Genomic DNA, 13,626 nt, shown 5'->3' with positions numbered 1-13,626 from the left:
TCATATTGTTTGATCATTTATCAACTGGGGAATAACTGTGTTTTTAAGAATTAAAAATATGCCTTCCTTCTAACCTGGATTTCATTGGCTTTGTTTATGCAGAAACTTTAATTTAACATAATCAGAATTATCCATTTTGCATTTCTTTATGTTCTTTCTGTCTTGTTTGATAATAAATTCTTAACTTTTTCATAGATCTGACAGGTAAACTAGGTCCTTACTCTCCTAATTTGTTCCTGGCATCATTGATGTCTAAATCATGTATTTATTTTGACCTTAACTTATATACATTATGAGATGTTGGTGTATATCTAGTTTCTGTCATAGTATTTATCAGTTTTTCCAGCAGTTTTTCGTTAAAAGGTAGTTCTAATTCCAGAAACTAGAATCTTTCTGTTCATCAAACAGTAGATTATTATAGCCGATTACTAGTGTGTTTTATGTACTTTAATCTACTCTACTCATATACCTCTCTATTTCTATTCTTGACCTTTTGTTCTTCCAGAGGAATTTTAAAATTATTTTCTAGCTCTATAAGAAAATTTGTTGGTAATTTGGTATGGCACCAAATTAGCAAAATTAGTTTAGGTAGAATTGTCATTTTTATTGTAATAGCTCAGAATACCCATGAGCAACTGATTTTTTCAATTGTTTAGATCTGACTTTATTTGTATGAAAAGTGATTTGTAATTTTGTTCATATAATTCTGGGTTTGTTTTGGCATGTAGACTCCCAAATATTTTATATTGTTATTTTCCAGTTATTTTAAATGGAATTTCTGTTCTATTTCTTGGGGATGGACTTTATTGGTAATATATAAAAACGCTGATAATTTATGTGGGTTTATTTTATATCCTACAACTTTGCTAAAATTATTAATTATTTCAAATATCTTTTGAAGGTTTCTTTTGATTTTCCTAAATATACCATTGTATCATCTGCAAAAAGTGATAGTTTTGTTTCCTCATTGCTTATTCCAATCCTTTCAATTTCTTTTTCTTCTCTTATTGCTATTGTTAGCATTTAGAGTACAATATTGAATAGGGGTGATAATGAGCATGCATCCTTGTTTCACTCTGATTTTGTTGAGAAGGCTTCTAGCATATATCCCCCTTTTAGATAATGTTTGCTGATGGTTTTAGATAGATAGTGTTTATTTTAAGGAAAACTTCAGTTGTCCCAATGCTTTCCAGTGTTTTGTAATAGGAATAGGTGCTATATTTTGTCAAAAGGTACTTCTATATCTATTGAGATCATATAATTTGTTTTTTTTTTTTAATATGGTCAATTATCAAGATAGTTTTCCTAATATTGAACCAGTCCTGTATTTCCTAATATAAATCCCACCTGGTCACAGTGTTTTTTCCTGGTGTTAATTGCTGCAATATCTTTGCTAAACATTTTATTTAAACATTTTGCTTCAATATTCATTAAGAAAATTGATTCATAAATTTTCATTCTCTAGTTCAACTCTTCCTAGTTTAGCTCTCAGGACCATATTTGTATCATAAAAGGAATTTGGTTGATCTCCTTCATGGAATTAATTGTTTTTAGGAATATTTTTCTTTTTTCTTTTTTTTTTTTAATGTTGAATCAATTGTATTTTTATCAAAGTCATATATATATATATATGTTTTTGATTTTTTTAAATAACTTTTTTTTAAGTCTTTCTAGGATTCCCTAGGGCCTACAAGAAAAAAGGAGATTCCTGATTCTGATATTCATAGCATTCCTCAATCTGGATCCCCCACAGCTCTTTTGCTTTCATTTCTCCCAATATCACTTCATACCTCATATATTGCATTCCACCTGGACAATTCATAGGGCCATCTAGAATTCTAAAGGTGCACCTGATATTGCCTTTACTTTTGTGACATGCCTATGAAGAACAACAACTCTTTTGTTCTCTCCACCAGCCTTATTACTGCCATGCGGCTTCAAACTACAGTAACCTTCTTCACAGGTTCTTCTTGGACCATCCAGATGGGAAAGATGTTTTAGTTCCTCTCAAGACTCCTTGCATGAACCTATCATATGAATTACAATTATGGTCACTATTAGAAAAAGGCAGAGTAGGGTTGTTTCTTGTCTTTGTTTCCTTGGTATCCATATTTGTTGCCCAGAATGAGACTAAATGGTTAAAGAGACTGCCCCAGCATAGCTAAAAAATATAGGGGAACCAATGAGCCTCTTGCAGTCAGACAGTTGGCTAGTCAGGGAAAGGAATCCTATATGACTATAGTGGCTTTCTAGCCGTTTTGTATCAACAGATGGCAGTAGAGAGCAGCAAAGAGCTGATGCAGGTTAGATGCAGGATGTTGTAAGATGGGTACCATAGAGCTGGAAACCAATGGCAACCCAACACAGAGATCTCAGAACAGCAAGATAAAGGAGGGGAGGGTATCTTCCAGGCAGTGGCCATTCTTATGGCCAGGACAGTGAGAGAAGATAATCTCTTTGCACATGGCTGACATGGTGAGGGGAGATAGGAGGAGATTCCTACTTACTCCCTAACCTGCTCACATCAGGGTGGCTTTGGGAAGGTTGAGAGCCTCTGGAATTACTCAGAGGGTAAGACTGACAGATGCATTCTGCCCAAAAATGGAGAATCTCAGGATCAGCAAGAGATCTCAGCCATATTCCACCTTTCAAACTGTGCCTACTATCACAGAAATACTCATGTGCTTGGATCCATTTTCTCTGGCTATTTCCCAGTAATTCCACTAGCCAGATGAGATAAAATCTTCATCAGGGAAGCCCCCAGTTCTCTTGATGTAGCTTAGTTACCCAGCATCCTGTCTGTTCTTGCTTTCAAAGGGAAGAAATCCTTGAACAGAAGGCAACCCATCTTCCTCCCACTGTCATGGGTGTTGGATTTCTGATCTTCCCCAAGGAAGCCACACTCATATAGCCTGAGAAGGCCATGGCTGGGTTAGGTCCATTCTGAAGCTAAGAGCAGCTTTGAAGAGTGGAACTAGCAGGTATGACACATTCACCAGAATGAGGGCCAAGGAAGGAGGAAGTGTCATGAAATTGTTTTTAGATAATATTCCTTTTTTTTTCCTTCCCACATTTCCAAATTGCTTCCATATACACAAATACATATCAGTTCATTTTTTCCATTTTATACTTGTCTCAGAATTAGTAAGTGGTTGAGAAACAAAGTCAAATCTAGATGTAAATGTCATATTATTTGAGGGCCAGCAAGCATGACATAAGACACCAGGTGACTGGCTATAGGCACCTTCTTACTTTGGGGTAGGGTGGTTTGGAAGGAAAGGTATTTTGCTCTGGGGGTTCACAAGATCCCAGATTCCTTGGAAGCTGCAGGCCACTTCCACTCATGCAGGGAGTGAGGTACAGGAAGCAGGAGCAGACTGGTGCCTCCAAATGCTACTTTAAATGCAAGGCCAAATAGAGTGTAAGAAAGCCTTTGGACAATGATGGCTCTTGTGGGGCTGATAGCCAGTGTGCCTCTTGGTGTGGCAGTTTATCAGAGTGAGTGAATTTCCAGGGATAGTTAGGCAATTTGAAGACATAAGGCTTCTTGCCTTGCTGAATCTGCATATGCATATATACATATGCCTTAATGTATTTGGGACATTGCACATGTGGATAGAGGAGCTCCTCTCTTTCACCTAGAAACTTTTTTTTTTTTTCTTGGATATAAGTAGCTGTTGAGACTGGGGGACCAGACTAAAGCAGTTCAAGCTGGGGCCTGAAACTGACTGGCAGGCCATTCCAACTGGGTCAGGAGGCTGCCCCACCACTGATTGAGATGATCACCTTGGGGCAATGGCTGAGGTAGAGGAGGCAGAAAGAGGCTTTGTCCTGTCCATTCAGCTATGCCTAGGACTCCTGTCCTCAAGATTTCTCTTAAAGTGATCTTAAATCTGAAATTTCCATCTATTACTCCTAGTTCCATTTTCAAGTGCCAACCAAAATAAATGTATAATTTCTAGATCACAGCATTTCAAATATTTGAAGACAATTAACATGTCTCCTTTAAATCTCTTCTTCTCCAGGCAAAACATCCAAAGTTTAGTCAACTGTTTCTGGGCTCCTATGAATGCTCTACAGTTTATTATTGTCACACTTAAAACTAGGGAATAGAAGACTCAACTGAGGTTTAGCCAGCAATGGTTGTTAACACTCAAATTAACAAAAGAATTGAATCTGGAATTATTCAGTTATAAAAGCCCAGTAATTAAACATATATGTTTAAATATCACTTAACTTTTTTAAATTAATGTGCACAAAGGAACATGAGGTAAAAGTCTCTTGGAAATATATGAATCTTTTGTTAAGAACACTGTTCATTTTCTTACAAAATACACAGTCTCACAAGGTGCATAGGTAAATGGAAAGCAAGCAAAAGTATTGAATTTATCTTTTAAATGATTTAAGAATAATTAATATATAATAAATAAAAATACGCATACAAAAAAAAAAGTTCTAGTTTTGGATTAAGAACAAGGTTCAATTCCCAACCCTAATCATTATTATGTGAACTTTTGCTAGTCATTTAACTTCTTAGTCTGAATTTCCCAATTTAAATAATAAGTGCCTTTGATTAGACCCATTTAGCTCTAAGTCAATGATCTTTATTTTAAAATGTGAACACATTAGATTTTTATCACATTTTAAAATGGTGCTATCATCTTACATATGAGGTTTAGAGTAATATTTGGTCAGGAAGGGAATAATATAGAAAGGGAAGAAACTTTGAACAATGAGAACTCTTCAGGAACATAATAATAACTATGTTTATTTAGCACTTTCAGATTTGTCAAGTACAAAGTACCTTACATGTTATCTCATTTGATTCTGATAATAATAATCACATAAGGTGGGACCTATTATTATCACCCAATTTACAGATGAGGAAATAGAAGCTGAAAGATGTTAACTGACTTGTCAAAGTTAATAGTGTTAGTAAATATCTATAGCAGAATTTGCACTCAGGTCTTCTGGACTCCAATTCTAATACTCTATCCTGTTTGTCACTTACCTGCCTGGGAATATATTCTAGATAAAAACATACATAGAAAAGATATAATTTATTTATGAAAATGAATAGGAAATGAATTTATAATTTCATTAGTATGAAAAACTCTCCAATGAGGAAATGCCTTCCCCCAGAGTAGATTGGAGTCTGTTTTTATTATTGTTATTCAGTAATGTCTCTGTGACCCCAAATGGGTTTTTTTCTCAAATGGCAAATAGCTTGCCATTTCCTTCTGCAGTGCATTACACAAACAGAGGTAAAGTGATCTTGCCCAGGGACACACAGCTAGTGCAAGTTAGGCTGGATTTTAACTAAAGTCTTCCTGACACAGGTCTAGCACTCTATCCACTTAGCCACCTCACTTCTTCCAGATTGGCATCTGGTCTATAATTCATAATCATATAGAGTTTTCTGGAACACTACAAATTTAAGTGATTTTGCTTAGGACCTTACAGCCAGCAAAAAATCAGTGGCTGCATTTGAATCTGTATCTTCCACAATGGATACAGATAGGGAGAGATGATAAAGAGAAAGAGAGACATGTCCATGGTCACTAACTATAGCCATAGACACATATGTTGAAGAATATCTTCCAGAACATCAAATGATTGATAAGGCAAAGAAAATATCTTTGCAACTGAGAAGAAAGTTCAAGCTTATGTGTCTACACTCACACAAATATACATACTTAGGTGTGCATACATGTACATGTATGTTTATCCTCTTCCACATTTAGAGATGTCTAGAAAGTTAGGATTTAGATTATATCAAAAAAAGATCTTTGACCTTTCATTTGAATTTTGAGGTCAGAATAATAAAACAAATATTCACACAAGCAAATAGTGAATTTCGTTTCGGGATGGAGAGATAGATTAGGTTTTGGCATTTTTAAAAAATCTTAGTTGATTTTCACAAGATTAATGTGAGTAGCTCTTTTGGGAGTTCGGGAGGGAGACTACATTCAATGGAGAGACATTTCCCTTCATTGTGAATTGAGTGGCTTAATTCACATGGTTGAAAATCCCTAGAAACGTTTGGATTTTTGTGGGAGGTTTTGTCATTTTTTGTAAGCCTATTAAAAAAAAAAAACTGCTGAGTTTAGGGAGGTAAAGTAAGGGAGGATTCATTGGCACTAAAAATGTTTATAAACACTTTTATTTCATTGACTATTGGGCCAATCTGTCAGTCTCACCTCATTTGTTTTCAATGCTTTAGGCCTCTGGCACATTATTTCATGTGGGCACTGTGGATTTCGATTAGACTCCTCTCTATATAGCCTTAACTATTTAACAGGTCATCCTCCTGGAAAAAAAGAATGATAATATACCCTTTTCAGTTGTATTAGAATCCAAGGAAACAATGATTTCTCAAAGTGCTATTCTTTTTTAATGAGAAAATATCAGATAGAAGAAATGTCAGCAAGAAAAAAGTCAACAGCGATAAGTACTAATAAGTTGGAAACCTATTCAAGGTCTGTGGGGAAATTATCACATGACAAAACACATCCAACTTGGAAATGATATTAAATATTTCAAGGCTTTCTGCACATTATTGGTGTCTATGGACCAATTATTCAGTTTCTTGGCTGAAGTTTCAACTATCTGGCTGTTTCAGTCGGTTATAATAAAATAAATGTTTAAAATTTCAGATGGTCATCAAGACTAGAGATAAAGGGATTTGTTTAAAATTGTTTTCATGCTTATATGGGGAGGAGGGCACTTAAAGATACAGGGTTATCTCACTACAGTTAAAACTGTTAATCTTCAAAATGAGTCAGTAAGCATTTATTAAGTACCTATTAGGTGCTTGACACAATGTTTAGCAATGGCTTTCCAAGAAAGGGCAAAAAACATCTCTACTCTCAAAGCATAATGGGGAAGGGGAGTGGGGTGCAGACAACAGGCAACCACAGGCTATGAATGATGTATATACAAGATGATATGGAGATAATCAACTGAAAAAAAAAGCATTATCATTAATAGGGATTAGGAAAGCCTTTTTTGCAAAAGGTAAGATTTTTGCTAGCATTTGAAGTGAAAAGGTAAAAAGAAGGAAGAGCATTCAGGGCATTAAATATAGCACCAAAAATGCCTGGAGTGTAACATGTAGAAAACAGCAAGGAAACTAGTGTCATTCAACTACAGAATATATGAATATGTATGAAAATATAAGTATATATTACTAAAGTGTATTTTTTCTGACTAAAAAGAAAAAAAAGTGCCAGATTATGATAGCCTTGAAAGTGGAGTTTTAATAAACTCTGGGACATCTGAGGCAAAAATTAAAAAAAAAAAAATAACTCTACCTGAATTCCCTCTAGATTTCTTATGTTTTATATGCTTCATGATTATTTCTAGATTCTGAGTCTCTACATTACTTTCCATCCTTTCCCCTCCAGGGATATTTACTTTTGACATATAGGTGTAGTTAGATCATGAGCTAGATGAACCAGGAGACATGGCCCACACACTGTGTCTAACATTAACAAGAGAATCACAAAACAGACACTGAAAGATATTTAACTGTTTCAAAGAGAAGGATGTCTCTTCTCCAAAGCACAGAGCAGTTGACCCTGAGGAAATTGCCCTACTGTCACTCTGCACCAACTGGCATTTACTTTCCAATTGATTAGTTGTATTGATCTAGTTGTCACACAATTCTTCAGTCAATGAAATTTGGGGGGATTTTATTCTATTTTCCTTTTATGGTATCATCTCTGTTGGTATAGATGGTAATCAATAAAGATTGTCATTTTGTTTTGTATCAGAGAGGATCATCAAATATTTTATACTTCCATTAGAAGGAAACAGTAATCTTTACCACTTTTATTTGACAGAGAAATGACACTATCTTTGATCCAGCATATCATTTGCCTTTCATTCTTAATTACTGCCCAAGTTACTATACCTTTCAAATGGATACATTTCCAAGGGGATCCTTTTTAAAAGGTGACTATTTATTAGTGTATTTGTAATTAACTTTATATTAATGGTTCCGAATACAGTTATAGGTTTTGTTTTTATCAGCTAGGAAGAACATATCTTATAATTGCTTACAAGATAATGTCTTAGTTCCTTTTGAAATTCTCTTGTATTAGACAATCAGTTTATTTTCTTAAAAATATGTGAGGAGCTGAGAGGAAGTATAGGATAGTCAATAGAGACATGGCTTCAGTGTCAAGATTCTACTGTCTCTGAAATATACTGGCAGTGTGACATTGGGGAAGCCACTTAAACTCAGTGTCTCCAGGTAATTCTCTAGGACTATACTTTGTAAATGAACTGCCAACATCTTCTGTAGAGGGAGTTCACCATCCCAATAAGATTATTTCTTCAGATCCTTCTCTCTGCAGCCACATTCCAAACAAACAAATAAATAAATAAAAACCAGTCATTCCTCAGAGGCATTACAACAGCTATTCAACCTTATAAATTATTCTTATTTGAAATGAGCATATACTTGAGACATTCTTTAATCTTTTGATTTATGGCTATTATTTACAATCTAATCATAGAGCTCTTTGGCCTCTTGAGAAACACAAGATTAGCAACTTAGAACCAAATGGGATCTTAAAGACATTCCAATCTACCACCCAATTCCCCTTTATAAAGAGCAAATTGATATATTAAATGATTTCTCCAAAATCATCAGAAAGTAATCTAGAAAAGTTTTGAACCCAGGTCCTATGACACCAAATCCAATGCCTTCTATATGATACAAATGTCAGTAATTTGAAGATGAGCAAAGTGAGATTCAAATAGGTTAAGTGACATATCTGAGTGAACATAGATTATTAGTAGGCCAGTTTGAAACATAACCTTAATTATTAGCTATTTTTTCTATCTGTTTGAATTGTTACATTTTTTATTTTATATTGGCATTTGCATTAATATGCCTCCCTTTAATGTTTTGATGGGTCTTTGATTTCATCTATTTGGGTGCTTCTGCCTGTATTCAAGGTTACAAAATGATCATGCTTTCTCATTTTGGTCAGTTATTGGGCTTTTCTTTTTTTTTCTCTCTTGATATTATACAGATATCAGTGGAGAAGCAAATTGCCTATAAGTTAACCTTTACAATATAAATAAATTTAGCTATTCTTTTATCCGTAATTTTGTTGTTGTTGTTCAGATATATAGATCAAAATCTCACTAAGGATAAAGAAGGCAGAACTTGATTCAATAAGTACAATGTCATCAACAAATCAGATCACCTAAGGATCTTACTATAAATAAGAAATCCCTTTTCTACCTGCTTTCTGTTCTAAATATCTTCCATAATGTTGACAGATATGTTTGGTAAGCATATATCTTCTTTTTATATTTTGTTTAATATGAATAATAAGAGCTTGTCTAATGAAATTTTCTCTGTTATTAATATTTTAGCACTTTCATTAGAATCTCTTTGATGACAGAAAAACCTTAATATTAGGCTTTTAAATCAATTGTGATTTTTGAAAGCATATCTGGTTTGCTTTTTTTCTGGATACCTTTATCAAATATATACTTGGAATATTGATAAAATATCTAATAAAATTTTTGAAGAAATGAAAAAGCAAGTAATTAGTTGATAGGTATTTATATTTTTTCAGTGATCTTTAAAAAAAAAGTTTTATTTTTGTTATAATAGTCCAATATTTTCCAAAATTCGTCTTTTTTCTTAGGTAGCTTAAAAAATAGAGGCAGCTAGGTAGTGGAATGGATAGAGCCCCAGCCCTCAAGTCAGGAGGACCTGAGTTCAAATATGGTCTCATTCACTTGATACTTCCTAGTTTTTAGGACTCTTCTTGTTGTGTGACCCTAATCAAGTCACTTAACCCCAATTGCCCCAGAAATAAATAAATAAATAAATAAAGTAAATCCTTACACCTATAATAGACTTGGCTCTTCTCAGCAATACATTGATCCAAAACAATCCCAATAAATATGGGGTGGAAAATGCCACCTGTATCCAGAGAAAGCACTATGCAGATTGAATGCACATCAAAGAATACTATTTTCACCTTTTTTATTGCTGTTCCTCTTCACTTTTTCTTTCTTGTGTTTTTTTCTTTTGTTCTAATTTTTCTTTCACAAAGTGATCAATATGGAAATATGTTTTAAATGATTGGACATGTATAATCTATATCAGATTATTACTATCTTGGCATAAGGAAGATAAAGAAGGAAAGAACGAAATTTTGGAACTCAAAATCTTACAAAGATGAATGTTGAAAATTATCTTTACATATACATGGAAAAATAAAATACTATTGAATTAAAAATAAATCCTTCTCAGAATAATCATAATGCTCAAATTGATATGTGACTTCATCAATATGGTTGTTTTCTCCAATAATACAGATCACAGTCAATTCTTGGTGACATATCCTTTAAGATACTTATCCATTCTTTCTAATAAGTTTATCACAAGAGTCAATTAAATATACTAGAGCCCTTCCTTGATTTTTTTTTTTTCCTATCATGGACTTAGAACACACCACTTTTCAAGAATTATTCCTCCATCTCATCATTTAACCATACTACTTTCTTTTTCATTCATACATTTTTTGATAAGTTTCCTTCATTCATTTATCTTTGCAGTTCTTTATTTGGTCCATTTCTCTCAGACAACCTGAATGATTCTGTAAGTTATAAATAATTTCTTTCTTTGGTGATGATGATTTTTTTTGACTCATGGTAATATAACTGTAGCAGAATATTATTGCTAAAATAAGAGATGGGTTTGTTTTTATTCTGCAATATTCTGTAGATAATTAAGCCAGTTCTCTTTTTCTTATTTAATTCTGACTTTAACTAATTTTCTATTTAAAGGTTTTTTTTTTAATGAGGTATACATCAATTTACTAATTAATTGAATAATTAATAAAATATTATATTTATCATGTATTATGTGGCATCCATTGGGAGTACAATTATAAACATTTATAAAACTCTTGCACTCAAGAACCTTACATTCTAATAACGGAATAAAATATAGATAAGGGAATGGTAGCCACAGAAGATTGCAAATTATTTTTTACAAGGATGGTGAGTACAACCATAAATAAGTAGATCGATATACCTTTTCTATGAAGGAAGGATAAGAGTCTAGCTTATGACAGAAAGGCAGCTAATGAAGAAAATTCTGGAGAATAATGTGTGAAGGGAAACATAAGTTTCTAATGTTTGTGCATATGAATACATGAAATTGTAATGCTATAGACAGCTATGATTTTATTTGTGCATGCATGTTGCACACATACAGCAAAGATATAAATATGTTGTATTCACAAATTGGCAAATGTCTTTGGTAACCATATGTTCCATATGTTATTCCTCATCATTGGACATGGCTGTTTGTATGTATTTATATGTACATGAATATATAATAAATGAGCTCCATAAGTTATGTTTCCTAACTGTACATATGCTTCTTAATTGGCAAATAAACATTTTCCATCTATTTTTTTTACATATATATCATTAAGTCCAACTCTACTGAGTGGTTATAGAGTTGCCCAGGAGATCCCATATTATTCTGGGACCTGATGCAACCAGTACAATGTAATCCTAATACAGGAGTATCTGTGGGGCCTTTACCAACTGTAAAGAGTTTATCTTTAACTTGGACATTTTTTCAGACCTCATTTATTAGTCCCATTATGCCTTATAAAATGCTTGCTTTAACTTTATCACCATCAACATAGAAATGGAAAAGGACATGTTTACAAATTTCTTTGTTTAATGTGTTGTATGCACATGTGTATATCTTTCTTGGTTAAAAATCTCTCTCCAAATATAATATTACATGTTATATAATTTAGATTATATGATGTGTGGTTTGGTTATTTTATTATGTGATTATGATAATTTAATATTTTACATATATGGAAATTAATTTATATGGAAAGCAATTTTAAAACAAGCAAAATGGTATACCATTGACAACTAAATAAAATCCATATTTAAATTTAGTGGACTTTAATAGACTCCTAAATATTCTAGAGAAATGATACAATTTATACATTACCATTTCACCAAATGAAGTGAGTAGATATCATTTTTAAAGATAAATTTTCTTTTAGGAAAATTTATTTCTCTTTAGTAGAGAGGCACTTTTTTGAAGGCAGTATCAGGACATAGTTTGAAGATGTTAATTTGAATCAAGAAAACATGGGCAAAAATAAAATATGGGTTAAAATGGATATAATTAATGGCAAATCACTTAACCTTAAAATAAATAAAAAGAAAGAAACCTTTGCTTTATTTATTCTTCTATAACCCCCGCTGTGACTTTATTTCTCTAAAATCCTCTACTCTTCATCTTTAACTAGAGATTATAATAATTCTAAAAAAATCTGTAATACTGACTTCCCAAGTTTTCTATGAGACTCAATTGAAGTAAGGAAATTAAAGTGATTTGCAAGTCTAAAATATTATATAAATATCGATTATGTTGGAAGAAAATATTTTACTCTTTGGAAGCAAATATTTAAATCAAATGAGTTGTTTTTTTTTTTTTTAGTCATTTCTTAAAAGTACATACTATGTATGAAGCATTGCACTGAGGATAAGGATTATAAAGGTTAAAGTAAAAACAATCCAAACCCTCAAGGAGACTAACGGGAAAAAAATATTCACATATACAAACACACATAATTAATAATGGCCTAAAGGTAATTTTGGGAGGCTGGTACTAATAGTTGAGGAATCCAGAAAGATCTAATGTACAGAGTCTTCAAGGAAATTCAAATATTGTGAATGAGTAATAAGCAGGGATACCTTTCAGGAACAAGGGAAAGCCAGTGCAAGAGCATAGACATGGGAAATGAGAATACTGTGTATGAAGATATCTAGTTTGACTGGACCACAGTGGGCATGAAAGAGAATAATATGTAATAAAACCAGAAAGTAAGGGGTAGAGCAGTGGATAGAACAAAGGGACTGGAGTCAGGAGGACCTAAATTCAAATTCAGCTTTAGACACTTACTAATTATGTGACTTTGGGCCTCATAGAAAAAGCGTCAAAAGAAAAAAAAAAATTGGGTTGAGAACAATTTATGAAGATCTTTAAATATGAAACAGAGAAATGTATGTATTATCCTGGGGGAATAAGGAAATAAGAATAATAAAAATGGCTTAACTGACTGACTGGAATTTATTATGTAAAGGAATGATTCAATCTAAGTTATACTTTAGAAAAATCAGTTTGACAGTTAGTGTGAAGAAAGAGAGAAAAGAATATTAAAAAAGTGAGATCATATATAAAACTATTGCCATGAAACTAAGTCTAAAATAGTTATAGTTCCTTTATTTATTTTTAATATTCATTGCTTTATGAATCATGGTGGGAGAGAAAAATCAGAGCAAAAGGGAAAAAATATGGGAGAAATTAAACAAACAAAAAGCAGAAAAAAGGGGTGAACCTAGCTTATGTTGATTTACATGCAGTCTCCATTGTTCTTTTTATGGATGCAGATGGTATTTTCTGTAAAAAATCTATTGGGATTGCCTTGTATCACTGAACCACTAAGAAGAACTAAGTCTTTCACAGTTGATCATTGCACATTCTTACTGTTATTATGTACAATATATTCCTCATTATGGTAGCTGTATAGTTAGAGACAGAATGAAAGA

At 32.9% G+C, this 13,626-nt stretch overlaps 1 long non-coding RNA gene across 1 annotated transcript in view; it reads right to left on the bottom strand.

Moving 5' to 3' along the window:
- Positions 1-6,186: 6,186 nt before the first annotated feature.
- Positions 6,187-13,626, bottom strand: part of LOC127553342 (uncharacterized) — a 59,280-nt gene continuing 51,840 nt past the window's right edge. Inside the window, exon 3 of the long non-coding RNA XR_007951727.1 lies at positions 6,187-6,310. This is a non-coding gene — a long non-coding RNA (uncharacterized LOC127553342). The remainder of the gene's footprint in view (positions 6,311-13,626) is intronic.

This window comes from Antechinus flavipes, chromosome 3, assembly GCF_016432865.1.
Source record: "Antechinus flavipes isolate AdamAnt ecotype Samford, QLD, Australia chromosome 3, AdamAnt_v2, whole genome shotgun sequence".
NCBI classification, from domain to species: Eukaryota; Metazoa; Chordata; class Mammalia; order Dasyuromorphia; family Dasyuridae; genus Antechinus; species Antechinus flavipes.
The sequence above is the reverse complement of the archived record's forward strand: the minus strand, read 5'-3'. Positions and strand labels throughout refer to the sequence as shown.